Source organism: Chrysemys picta, chromosome 6 (assembly GCF_011386835.1).
Source record: "Chrysemys picta bellii isolate R12L10 chromosome 6, ASM1138683v2, whole genome shotgun sequence".
Classification (NCBI taxonomy): Eukaryota; Metazoa; Chordata; order Testudines; family Emydidae; genus Chrysemys; species Chrysemys picta.
Window position 1 is genome coordinate 49115267 of NC_088796.1, and position 12406 is coordinate 49127672.

At 40.9% G+C, this 12406-nt stretch overlaps 1 protein-coding gene across 7 annotated transcripts in view; it reads right to left on the reverse strand.

The window, feature by feature from the left end:
• Positions 1-12406, reverse strand: part of PTCD2 (pentatricopeptide repeat domain 2) — a 119607-nt gene that overhangs the window by 68968 nt on the left and 38233 nt on the right. For 3 of the 7 annotated variants that reach the window (XR_010588798.1, XR_006175823.2, XR_006175822.2), the window contains one exon: positions 2689-2833. The exons of the other annotated variants lie outside the window; for them this stretch is intronic. The gene's annotated coding sequence lies outside the window, so the exon portion shown is untranslated. The remainder of the gene's footprint in view (positions 1-2688; positions 2834-12406) is intronic. 7 annotated transcript variants of the gene reach the window in all.

Here is a 12406-nt window from a genome sequence, read left to right on the forward strand (position 1 = left end):
CATTTAAACACACAAAGGGGCTGATTTACAGTTATTTAGGTAAATCACCCATTTGATAAGAGGAAAATATATCTGCTTTGTTAATAACTTTAGAGCAAAAAAGAATGTGATATTTTGTGGAAGTGCCTAATGACCTTCTAAAGAACTGTACTATATGCGGGGTTTGCCATTCTTCCCAGCCAGTGGTTTTGATCCTGCTGTGCCTATGTGGTCAAAACTACCAGGAAATTTTATGTCCAGGTTCTTCAGGTACATTCTGGGAGCTTTGTGAGGCTGTGCTTCTGTAATTCAGCCAGAAAAAGGTGCCTATGGAGCTCAGGAATTGAGGGATTGTATATGGAATCCTGCACTGAAAAATGTCTTGCAGTCTTTGGCTTAGGGGCTGCAGGGCTGTGGTGATGCAAAACAGGAGTATGGTTAACACTTCTCCCTGTTGTGCTGATACTCAGCTCTATGATTAAGGCAAAACAGATGCAAGTAGCCAATGTAACAGAACAGATACCTGTCTTTTCTAGGTCCCTGTATAGTGGTTTACTCTTATCCATTAGTTTGGAGAAAAAAAATGTTTCCCAAATGTTGCTGGAGGCTAACTAGCATCATCACCTGACAGTGAAGTAGTTCTTGACTGCAGACATGTGCACTCATTGCCAGCATTTGCCCCTGAATTATCACAGTAAGGAACAGTTATACAAGACTGAAAGATCTACATGACAGACAAGGTGGGTGAGGTAATTTCTTTTTATTGCACCAACTTCTATTGGTTAGAGAAGCTTTTGAGATCTTCTTCATAGATCTAAATGAATCATGCTTGGCATAATCCAGTTAGCTGGGAAAGTAAATGTTCCCATAATCTCACAGACACCACTACCATTTGTTTCCTTAGTAAAATGCAAATTTCTATGAGACACCACTTAAAAAACTGAACTCTATACCCAATCAGGTGCGTATTTCCAGCAAGCACTATCAACTATCCCATCACTGTGTCTTCACAGATATTCCATTATGCTCCAGCACATATACCCATATATCACTACAGTAATAACAAAGTCATTGGCATGGAAATGGGCTGTGTTAGACAGAGCACCCTACTAGCCCATCTGTCCAGTCTTCCATCAGTATAACTTTCAGTAACACCGTGTCGTCCCTACCCATCATGTTCCAAATGTACTTAAAACAAATGTGCACATTAATAAATTTGAGCACTTTCTGGATCTTGACTTCAGTATTTCTCATAATAAAAGCAAGACAGTTATATTTTAAACAATATTAATGTGTATTTCTAGATATGCACAAGGTTTAGAGAGATTTCCTTATCCTACTGCATTCTAATCTACTGTAGTGTGTCACTGCACTGGGATTTCCCCAAACCACGTTTAGGCATGTAAGGATTTTTTAGCAGAGTTTTCACAAATAGGTGCATTGCTCTGCATGTGGGCAAATCAGAAACAGTTCTTAGAACAAGTGAGGAAGGCTGGCACAAAAAATGTGTAACTAAAGGAAATAGCACATTCCTCTCTTATCTGGACCTGAAAAAATAAAATGTCCTGGCATTATAGATTTTAAGGCCAGAAGCATAGGTGCCAACTCTGTGGGTGCTCCAGCCCTGGAGCATGGAAAAAAAATAGTGGGTGTTCAGCACTCACCAGCCACCTGCCGATCAGCTGTTTGACGGGCCTTGACGATCAGCTCCTCCCTCTCCCCTCCAGCGCCTCCACAAGCTATTTGGCGGCAGGCAGGAGGTAGTGGGGGGGATGGGGGAGGAGTGGAGTCAGGAAGAGGTGGAGCAAGGGTGGGGCAGGGCTTCGGGGGAGGGCAGCGCAGGGTTGGGGTCTAGGGGGAAGAAGCGGAGTGGGGGCAGGTCCTCATGGCAGAGCGGGGGTGGAGCACCTCTGAGGAACCCCACTGCATGCTATGTAACTGCACTGCCTTCCTGAAATACATATATTATCCTAACAAAACTGAGAGCATTTCAGTGTTTGCAACAGAGATTGAAATGTGCCCCCCAGCCCCAGTTGTCCAAAGACTAAGCCACCTAGCCTGTGATGCCACATCCCCTAGAAGCCATGTTCCTCAAAGCCAATGCTACTTCATTGACATTGCCACATCTTCACTCCCTCTTCCGCTGAATACATCAGTTCTGTGACCCCATCCCGCCCAACCAAATCTTTAGCCCTAGCAACCCAGCAATCCAAAATAAATCAATTTGTGCTGGTTCCAACCACCAATCTATTATAAAGTACTTGGCTTCCTCCTCCCTTTGCCTCCCACTCTGTTAAAGCAGAAGCCTGCAGTTCCCCAGCCACACTCAGCCTATTCCTCTCAGTCCTGTTTCTATTCATCCTGGGCAAACAGGCCAGTGGTTTTCCAAAAGCCTTAATTTACAATTCATTTTAAGTCTCACTTGCAGTAGTGCTGTTCTTGAACAAAAAGGCTTACTGTCCTCTAGTACGTAGGTGTCTTTGTAAACATTGCTCATCAGTGTGGTTGCCCACAGCATGACACTGTATCAAGCAATCTATGACAAGCAGAGCTGGTTGGAAAATGTGATATTTTTACCCACAGAAAACTTCAATTATATTTGTTTGCATCTCAAGTTTTCATGGAATTTTTTGAATATTCTGGAAAAAATCCCTGAAATATTTTGACTGAAAACTAAAATGTTTCAATGTTGAAATGGTGCTTTAGTACCTCATGGTGCCTTTCTCTTCCATTGTTCAGGTTTCCTGACTGGAGAACTTCTCCAATGATGCACCATGCTCTCACCTTTCATGGTGGGGAAGGCCAGTCATCATGGCAATTGCATAGGAGATGTAGTCTGGTGGAGGATCCTGACCTACAGAAGAGAATGGGAGCATGATGTTCCCAAACTACAACAATATATATATTTCAATTTTCAGGTGTTCAGTTTTTCAACAAAAGATCAATTTTTTTCTGTGGAAAGTAATACTTTTCACAAACAAAAACTTTAGTCAAAGAACTAATTTTCTGTTGAAAAACAATTATGATGGAAACATTTCAACCAGCCCTTATGCCAAAGCTAGGTATAGTAGGTCAGGGAAATTTGCCTGCATTGTACAGACACAGATCCTATCCCCAAACACTAAGTATTTGACACAGGTGGAATCTGAAAAACTTTTTAAAATTTACTCTAATGGAATGCCTAATTACAACATGTCTATGCAAATTAACAGTAGGCATGTTTGCAAATACCGAAACTGAGAGCATAACAATTTCAGCATTGGCAACACAGTTAACTGTAAAAAGAACAGGAGTACTTGTGGCACCTTAGAGACTAACAAATTTATTAGAGCATAAGCTTTCGTGGACTACAGCCCACTTCTTCGGATGCATCCGAAGAAGTGGCTTCTTCGAATGCATCCGAAGAAGTGGGCTGTAGTCCACGAAAGCTTATGCTCTAATAAATTTGTTAGTCTCTAAGGTGCCACAAGTACTCCTGTTCTTTTTGCGGATACAGACTAACACGGCTGCTACTCTGAAACAGTTAACTGTATTCACACTGCCTGTGTAACTTACTTTGGTTACCTAGCTTACATATGTAGCTTTTTTAAAATTCCTAACATATCACAATATGTGTGCATAATGAAGGAAAGTCACACAAATGCATGCATTTTAACATAAATCATTCTGTATTTCTGGTTCACTGCAGAACTCAGTGCTCCATTGCCATCTATTTCCACCTGCCATGTCCATTTGTACTTTATCTTGATATCCATGTAAACACATAAATCCTTGACATGTATTCTGACACACCTCTGACAGATTTCTTTCCAGGCCATCACAGCTATTTCCTCAGACCCTGATGCCAAACATGACATCACTAGCTCATGTATTATTACTCCTACATGACACCAGTCATTTCTCTATGAGATAGTTAAGTGATTTCCATATGAATTTAAATGTAAGCATTTCTTGTTATAATTCCAAAATTCACTTTATGTTGCATCTGCTGCATATGCAACTTAAGTAATAAATATGTCCCTCCTGCTATCTGGCCCCCTGTACAGCAGCAGTAAAAGCATTCAATTAATGCTGAATTATAGAGAAAATCCTGTTGAAGTACTTATGATAGTTAACTCATTTGGTATTAATGTGTCTAATGTTAAGTTTATTATAAGAAATACCAAAGAAACTAAGGATTAGGTCAATATTTTCATCATCTTAAAAATGATTCTAGTCTCCCTACACCAGTTGCAGGTCTCTCTCTCTCTTTGTGTATGAGCCTGGTCTAGACTCTAGTAACCACTTCACAGGACAGGGAAACAGGAGATTTGGTTTCTTTAACCAGTGCTGACACAGACTTCCTATGTGGCAGTTGGGCAAATTGCTTATATCATTAATGCTTGCGAAGTGCTTTGAAATCTTCAATGGAAAGGCTCTCTAGAAGAAGTATGTTGAACCAGTTATGTCCGATATAACCCGCTCCCTAATTTGGTGTCCCCCTTTGGATCCCTAGTTTTGAACCTGTGACCTCCACTCCTTGCCCTGTTATTTTTTAGTTGTCCCTCATGTTTAGTTGGAGCCTGTGTCCAGTGGTCCCTCCTGCAAGGCTGGGGGAAGGGCCTACAAGCCCGCCCGCCTCCCGAAATATCCAATAAGGCCTCGCTGCAGCTAGGTAGCACCCCTCTCCTTTGTTAAAAGTTTAAGAAAAGTTGCACCTCTCACATAATTCCATGCACGTGTTTGTTCTCATTTTGCCACTCTGTCCACACTACATGCTTAGCTATTCATTTTAAAACTTTAAATGACACATCTTTCAACCCAGAGAAAAATATCTGTCCGGAAAAAGAGTGAAAAAAAAGGAAAATTGTTAGGGAATAAAAAACCAACCTCACTAATAATGATGCTTACAACAGTGTGGCATAAATATTTGAAAATTCCAACATTTTATTTCCATTATATGGTGAATAAATAAGATTCTTTGGGCGAAAATTAGCTCTCATATAAACAAGTGTAAATCAGTTGTGTTAAATGGGTTCCCTTTCACTTACAGTAAGGCTGGATTTGGCCCTTTAACTTTAAAAATAACTTTCTCAAAACCACCGATATATTTCAGCTTTATACCTTCATTCCCATCCCCACCCCCAAGATCTCCTATGGAAACAGAAAGCATCTTTACTTATTTTATGTCTCCTCATTTAATAAAGACTCTTCATAGTGGTCTTGTAATCAGTTTTATAAGGACTAGTTCTATATGGACTGGCTCTTCAGGGCCGAGTCCACTGGTCAGATCTTCAGCTGATATAAATTGTCATGTCTCCATGGACTTCATTTTGTACCAGCGGAAGATCTGCTCTATGTATTTTTACAGCATCTGGCACAGTGGGTCCCTAATTCTGAATGTGGGCTGTGAGTCCTACTGCAATATAAATAAGTGCTAATGAAATAATATGAATAATTAAATGTTGAGGCAAAAATCAATTTTACCAAATTGTCTTGGATTTGAAAAATTAAGTTGGAAATTTCACACATTTCAAATTGTCAAGATTTCTGGTACTTCTTACTTGCAGCCAAGGTGGAATTTTTATGAGAACTTGTCCTTTCCCATGGTAGTATGGCATTTCTGCTTCTAGTGCTAGAGTGGATCATGGAATGGAGACAGCATGAGTCTAGTACACATACTGCATGCATCTGGGTGCCAGGACCAACTGAGTTCTAGTCAGGATTCTGCCAGTGACTCAGTGTGTGTCTCTCAGCAAGTACTAGGGCTGCATTGTTCAAAAGTGGCCTCTAATTTTAGGTGCCTCTGTTTTTAGATGTCCAGCTACAGAAACCTTGTGCCTAGTTTTCAGAGATGCTAAACATCCACAATTCCAGCTGAAGTCATCTTTGAAAAATCAGACCTTGGGTGTCTAAAGCTAGGCACCCAAAAACAGAGGCACCCCAAATGAAAGGCTACTTTGGAAAATTTGGCTATAAATCTCTCTGGGTCTCTGTAAAATCATCATCGCGCCAAATCCCAAAGGGATGTATCTTCCTTTCAGATTGAGCACCACCTGGATCATTTTCTAGCTGGGTCCTTAAGGTGGTCTGGAGAATATTCAGTTTATCTCTACCAGTGACAATCTTACCGCACCACCAAAGTTTTGGCTACCACTTGATCACCGTCCATGTGGTAGTATTCCTTGGTAAACACTCTCTGTAATTCATTGGTCTGCCATCCTAATAATATGCCTATACCAAGAAAGCTGCTGAAATGGAACCAGTGCTAATTGAGGTGGTTGCTGGGTTTGGCTTCGAATATCTTCATTTCTGATCTCATCTTGTCATTTAATATGGAGCAGCTGACAAAGAAAATGAGAATCTAAATCATCATTCTGCTGTTCTTCAGCCTTCCTTGGCACTCATGTTTTACTGCAGTATAATAGCGTTGCTTTCTACAAATCCACACCTTCATAATATGCTTGATGTCAAATCATCCCCACAGAAGCCACTAAAGGGCTCAAAACATGGCAGCAGTTGCTGCCATACAAGTGTCCACATCTTTTGAGCATCCTTCAGCACTGTCTATGATGCTTCCCAAGTGTTTGACAGTCTCTGTAAAATGAATAAAGATAATAATTCCATCCCATGAATGTGTGGAGGCTTCATTGGCTAATGTTCAGCTTGGAAGTTTTTAAAGCATTGTGTAAGTGCTAAGAATTACTGAGTGCAGAGGTACATAAAAATAGACACTCATGGAGACAAGCTAACTACATATCTGTGATCTTCAAAATGTTCTTATTCCACTCAAACTAATTCATCCACTGCTATAGAAAATATTTCACGTCTCATGACAGCCACTGATTATGAACATGGCAGAATGGATGAGAAAGCGAGAGATGCTGTTCCATCCAGTATTCCATTTACAGGAGATGTTTCTCAATTACTGTTTTAAATAGTGAAATTGATTTTATTAATTATAATTACAGTAATCTTCCATGTTTTTGTAAAAGAATATATTAATCAGGAGCTCATTGAGCTGTTTAATAGGATATCATGGCTATTAAATCATCTATTCCCACTGTCCCTATGAACATGCTGGTTTGTTTTTATTCCCAACCATGTGCTCTACCCTAATTCAGTAAGGCAGAAATCCAAATGCATCTTGGCAAAGAAACAAAAGCTCTGATGAAGTGAACATTAACAGTGTGATTTGTTCTCAGATGGTGATACATTCCTCTCTTCCCATCACCCTTCATTGGGCCCCTTTCTGATTATTCATACTTAATTGAAGAAATCATTTAAAAATGTAGGACAGTATTTCTATAACATGTATCATTCATGCCTTTTTATTAACTGCCCAGATTACTTTGATGATAAGTCTTCCTCAAAACACACATTAATGGTCTGACCCATTCCCTATAAAATTGTCCTTGAAAATTTATAAGGAAAAATGTGCATATTTATTCCCATGCCATAGCTGACTAGATGTTTATGTGAGCAAAATGTTAGAACGTGCATTATGATCCCAGTTGCAAATCGAGCATGAAATGTTGTTTTTCTTAGACATTGTACTGATCTTTCAATTTTAGGGAAAGAGCAGTACTAGAAACAGATCACAATGGGCAAATCACTGCTGGCCCTGGACAGGTGCACTAAAGACGAAAGAAGATACATGGAGCCAGGCCAGAGAGGAACCATAAATCAGCTGACTGGCCTCAGGAGCATGGACTGGGGCCAAGAGCTAATATAGGGGCATATCTGAGGGATGGAAGAGAACAGAAGGCGTAGCAATTTCCAAAGTTCATAATACTGCTGAGTCCCTCTGTGGGCAATATGCCTTACATTGGACTAATGAGCCAGTTTCTGCTCACAATAACACTCGTGTAAATGCAAAGTAACTCCACTGACTTCAGTCAGGAGACTGGACAACTTGGGTCAGAGTCTGTGAGGTGGCAAGCAACTCCCACTGATGTCAATAGGAGTGGAAGGTGCTCAGCAGCTCACAAGCTCAGACCCAGTATTTGTTGAAACATTCATCAGCACTCACAAAGCCTGTGTGATGGTGAATACTTGTGTAACCTTACTGGGCTGTGTAGTTTATTATGCAAATCTGTTTTCACTTTTGTGGCTGTCATTAAATGACACAACAGATTCTTTTTTCTATAGACAGTAATTGTATTTTACCATTTTGTGAGATATTTGTGGCTTGAAAGCTTGCATCTGTCAGCACGTACAAAATTAAACCTCTACAAAGGGTAGTAAAAGTAGAGCATAACAGATTCTGTGGTCTGAATTTCCCCTGAAAGTACTTTACCACTAATGCAATTTGGTACATGTATCATCCTTTCTCCAGCATAGTTCTCTTTTTCTGTCATTCTGATGTGAGAACTGATAAAACTTAAAACATAAAGAAGAAGTTCTTCCCTAGGTCTATGCCTTTTATTTCTCCTTTTTTTGCCATTGAGGTGATGTTGTAAGGAATAGCAATGAGACGTTTCTGAGAAGTTTACTAATGCTCCTAACAACTTAATGTATTGGGGATTTTTTTTAAATTAGGTAAAGTGAAATTATGTGTACTAGTTTCCTGTTTCTATTCTAACCAATTACACCGAGCAGTCTTTTTAGCCCCAATCCTGCCATATATTATACATGGGCAGACCTCTGCACCTGACTGAAGCCCTACTGACTCGTTACTTCAATAGGGCTCTGCATAGTATCAGGGCTTCATCTATATGCAACACATCACAGGACTGGATAGGACATTTACAGCGATTAAGTAGATACCGCCGCGCGCCCCCCACAAACAAACAAAACCCAACCAACTGAAAAATCCTAAGGTCCTCATTCTTATTGACACTAAGGTCTCTTTACACCACTCTGACAGCACAATCAGGCACTGAAGTGTATGTAAGTTATATTAAATGTAAATGTCATTTACAAGGGACTGTTAACGTACATGACAATTTAGGCCTCAATGTCTCAGGAGTACAATATATTCAGTTACCTCTTCCATTATCAACTTTTAAAATGTATTTGTTCAGTTTGCATCACCAACTCTCCCACTACAGAATGGTTACTTGAACCCAGTTCCTGCAGGGCTTAACGATGCAATCAGTGGGGATGATGAGGATCCCACTCTAAATGTGCATGTCCTTCCCATGGCTGCAGTCCTCCCTTAGTTCCATCACAATTAGAGCGCCATAGTAGCTGAGGACTCCAAAAGCAGCGATGAAGGATGGGCTGTGGAATCCACACTGACTACAACATCTTGAAGAACCACAGTTACTGTTAGGTAAGTAACCATTCTTTCTTCTTCAAGTATGCGTCTGTGGGGGTCCCACCGAGGTGACTGGCAGGCAGTATGCTCTTCAGGATGCTGAGAACGAGGAGTACCAGTTGCATCAGTTAAACAGTAATTGTAGTGCTGCTCTCCCAGACTTGGCATCTGGTGTGGTAGCTAAGTTCACCAAAGTCAGACGGTTACTCCATGATGCTGCTGCCTTGCAAGGTTTCTGACATTGGCACATTCCTGAAGTTGGTAGAAGATGACTGCTTTGCTCTTGTGGAGTGAGCTTGATGTTCAGTGGCAGAGGTACACCAGCCAATTGGTGACACTGCAAGATGCATTATCATCTGTTTTCATATTCTCTGTGAAGAGATGGCTTGACCTTTTGAATGCCTAGTTATGGCAATACACAGACAAGGCAACAGTCTGAATGGTTTGGTCCTCTCAATGTAATAAAGCAAAGTCCTGGATACATCTAGTGTGTATACTTTCTTTTCTCCCTGCACGAAGTCTGGATTTAGAAAGACAACAGGCAGATTGAAGGACAGGTTTAGATGAAAATCTGAGTGCTTTAGGAATGAAATTTGAGATATGTCAGAGTACTACTTGCCTTATGGAATGTTGTGGGGGGGGCAAATAGTTCAGCTGTGGAAAGTCCAAATGGCAGTACCTCATACTGGTAATGTTTTTACCCCCCTGTGAGTCAAGTACTTCCTGAGACTATTTGGAAATATGCATCCTGTAAGTCAAAAGGCACAAACCAATTCTGAGTCTCAAGTGACAAAATGAAGGAGATAAGCGTTACCATCCTGAATCTGAGGCAATATTTGTTCAGCCGCCTTACGTCCAGGATAGGACAAAGACCCCCTTTCTTCTTTGAGATAAGGAAATACCACAAGTAGAAGTCTCTTCTCTTGTACTCCTGAGGAACATCTTCCACAGTGAAGCAAAAACACTTCTTTTTTAGTAGGCTATAAATAGAAGGGTCCATGAAGAGGGCTGGGGAAGGAAGATAGGTAGAGGGAGAGTGTGAAAGCAACTATGATAACTGTCAGCAATTATCTCCAACATCCATTTGTCTGAGGAACAGGACAAGGCAGATCCTGAAGACTAGCTCCTGATTGGTTCCAGTGTGGCTCCCAACATGCCTATTTGTCTGGATGTTGAGGTGGGGTGGGTGATAAAGGAGGCAGTTGACAGATAACTCCTCAAGTATTGAGGTTGTTTCTACAATGGATACTCTGGCTATCTGCCCTAACAGCATGGGTGAGCCTTCTGTTTTTGTTGGAGCCAGTATTTGGAGGGCTTCCTGAAGGGGGTTAATGATGTATCCTCGGTGATCTCAGAGTGGTCCTTTTGAGTTCTTCAGGGAGTGGACTACTTCATCCCTCTTTTTGTTGAATCGCTCTCTTAACTTGCGAGTCCTCAATGAGAAAAATTTTGACCAGGGGAATGAATCCTCTGCACCTCTGAAACAGTTTAGACCCTGAAGGATTAGAATCCACACAAAGTGCCTTGCCCCATTGTATTATGCAGTATATAGGGGGATATCTTTTTATGTTTTGGGATGTCCAAATAAAGAAAATTAACAAAAATAAGGAGGGTAAAGAAAGATTTAGTCAATTAGTCTACAAAGTGAGTTTGAAGCTCAAAATAGGTTGGACTTTGGCCAGGTTACATCTCGTTACTCTGGGCAGTAAGAGGAAACTGAGGGTCACAGCTGCTCCATCCTTTATACCAATGGTTCTTTTTTTCACAGACCACTTGAAAACTGGTGAGTGTCTCGGCAGACCACTTAATGATCTTTCCAAATGTTTGTACCATTACCTAAACCGTTAGTTTGTTCCGAGCTGAGGCTGGGAAGGAGGGCCGTCTCTCCCCGGTAGCCGCAGCCCTGGAGCTGGGGAAAGTCGCCTCTTTCTCTGGCTGCCGCAGCCCTGTGTCCCCCAAATTCCTACCACCCCCTCTTCTCGCCCCACTGCTCCCTCCCACCTGCCACCTATTCCCCCCAAGGCCACCACCTCACCTTACATGTGCATGGTCCAGGTACCAAATTAGTGGAGCCATGCCTGCGCAGCTCCACTAATTAGGTGGGTGGCCTTTCACTGTCTCGTGTGCAGCCGTCCAGGCGCGCACCTTAGAGGGAACTATCCGTGGACCACCTGAATGGAGTCACGGACCTCTGGTGGTCCGCGGACCACAGTTTGAGAACCTGTTTTATACTCTAGCACAGGAGGAGCATGGCCCCAACAAATACTGGTATTCAAAAATAGCATGAACATCTACAGTGGAGCCACGCTGACACCATCTCAAAGAACTGGTGTTTTCTTAATGTTTCAGTTCTTGGAGTCACGTGATTACCAGATCCTGGAGCTCTCAGCTTTCATTAAAAAAAAAAAAATTATTAAATAGGATGGCACTAGTCATATGTATTATGTTCCTTAAGCAACACTACAAAGATTGAATGAAGGTTTTTTAAAAGTTATTTAAACTAATTATGACCTTGTGTAAAACAGAATCAAGTCTTATTTTTTGAGGCCTGGGAACAGTCCTTCTCTCCCACCAATAACATGACAAATGAGGGTTTTGTTGGGAAGGAAAATAAAGTGGGGGAAATCCTAAAATACTCTCTCTCAAATTACTTGTTGGGAGAGGGAAAAAGCACTAAAAAGATATTAAACCAAGAGGAAATGACAGAATGTATAGAGTGACAGTAAAAAGAAAAATCTTTAGAAGGCAGCACAGGTGCACATCTTATTTTATTATGAAAAGCATGTGAATATTAATCCCTGTAGAACTTCAAGAGGTACAAACTTTAGTCATCAAGATGGTGCTGATGTGACTGAGCCTAAAAACATTTTCAAAATTTGATGATTTGCAATAAAACATGTGGAAGTTTTCTGTAACTCCTAATGAAAACATTATATATCATTCCCTCCTCTTAGATTATGGATAGTTATCTTCTCATGCATGTAATTCAGAATGCTTTAAACACCCACTGTTATGAAGTAATGTCAGAGATTATTTTGATTTAGTAAATTTAATGAGGCAGTTTTCCAATTAAATGCCATGGATATCCGAGTTTAGAGTCTATGCCAATAACCAAACAAAAAATCACTATTTCCCATTTCAGATTGTTTAAGCAGGCTTGGGTTGCTAGAGGGTCAAACACTTTTG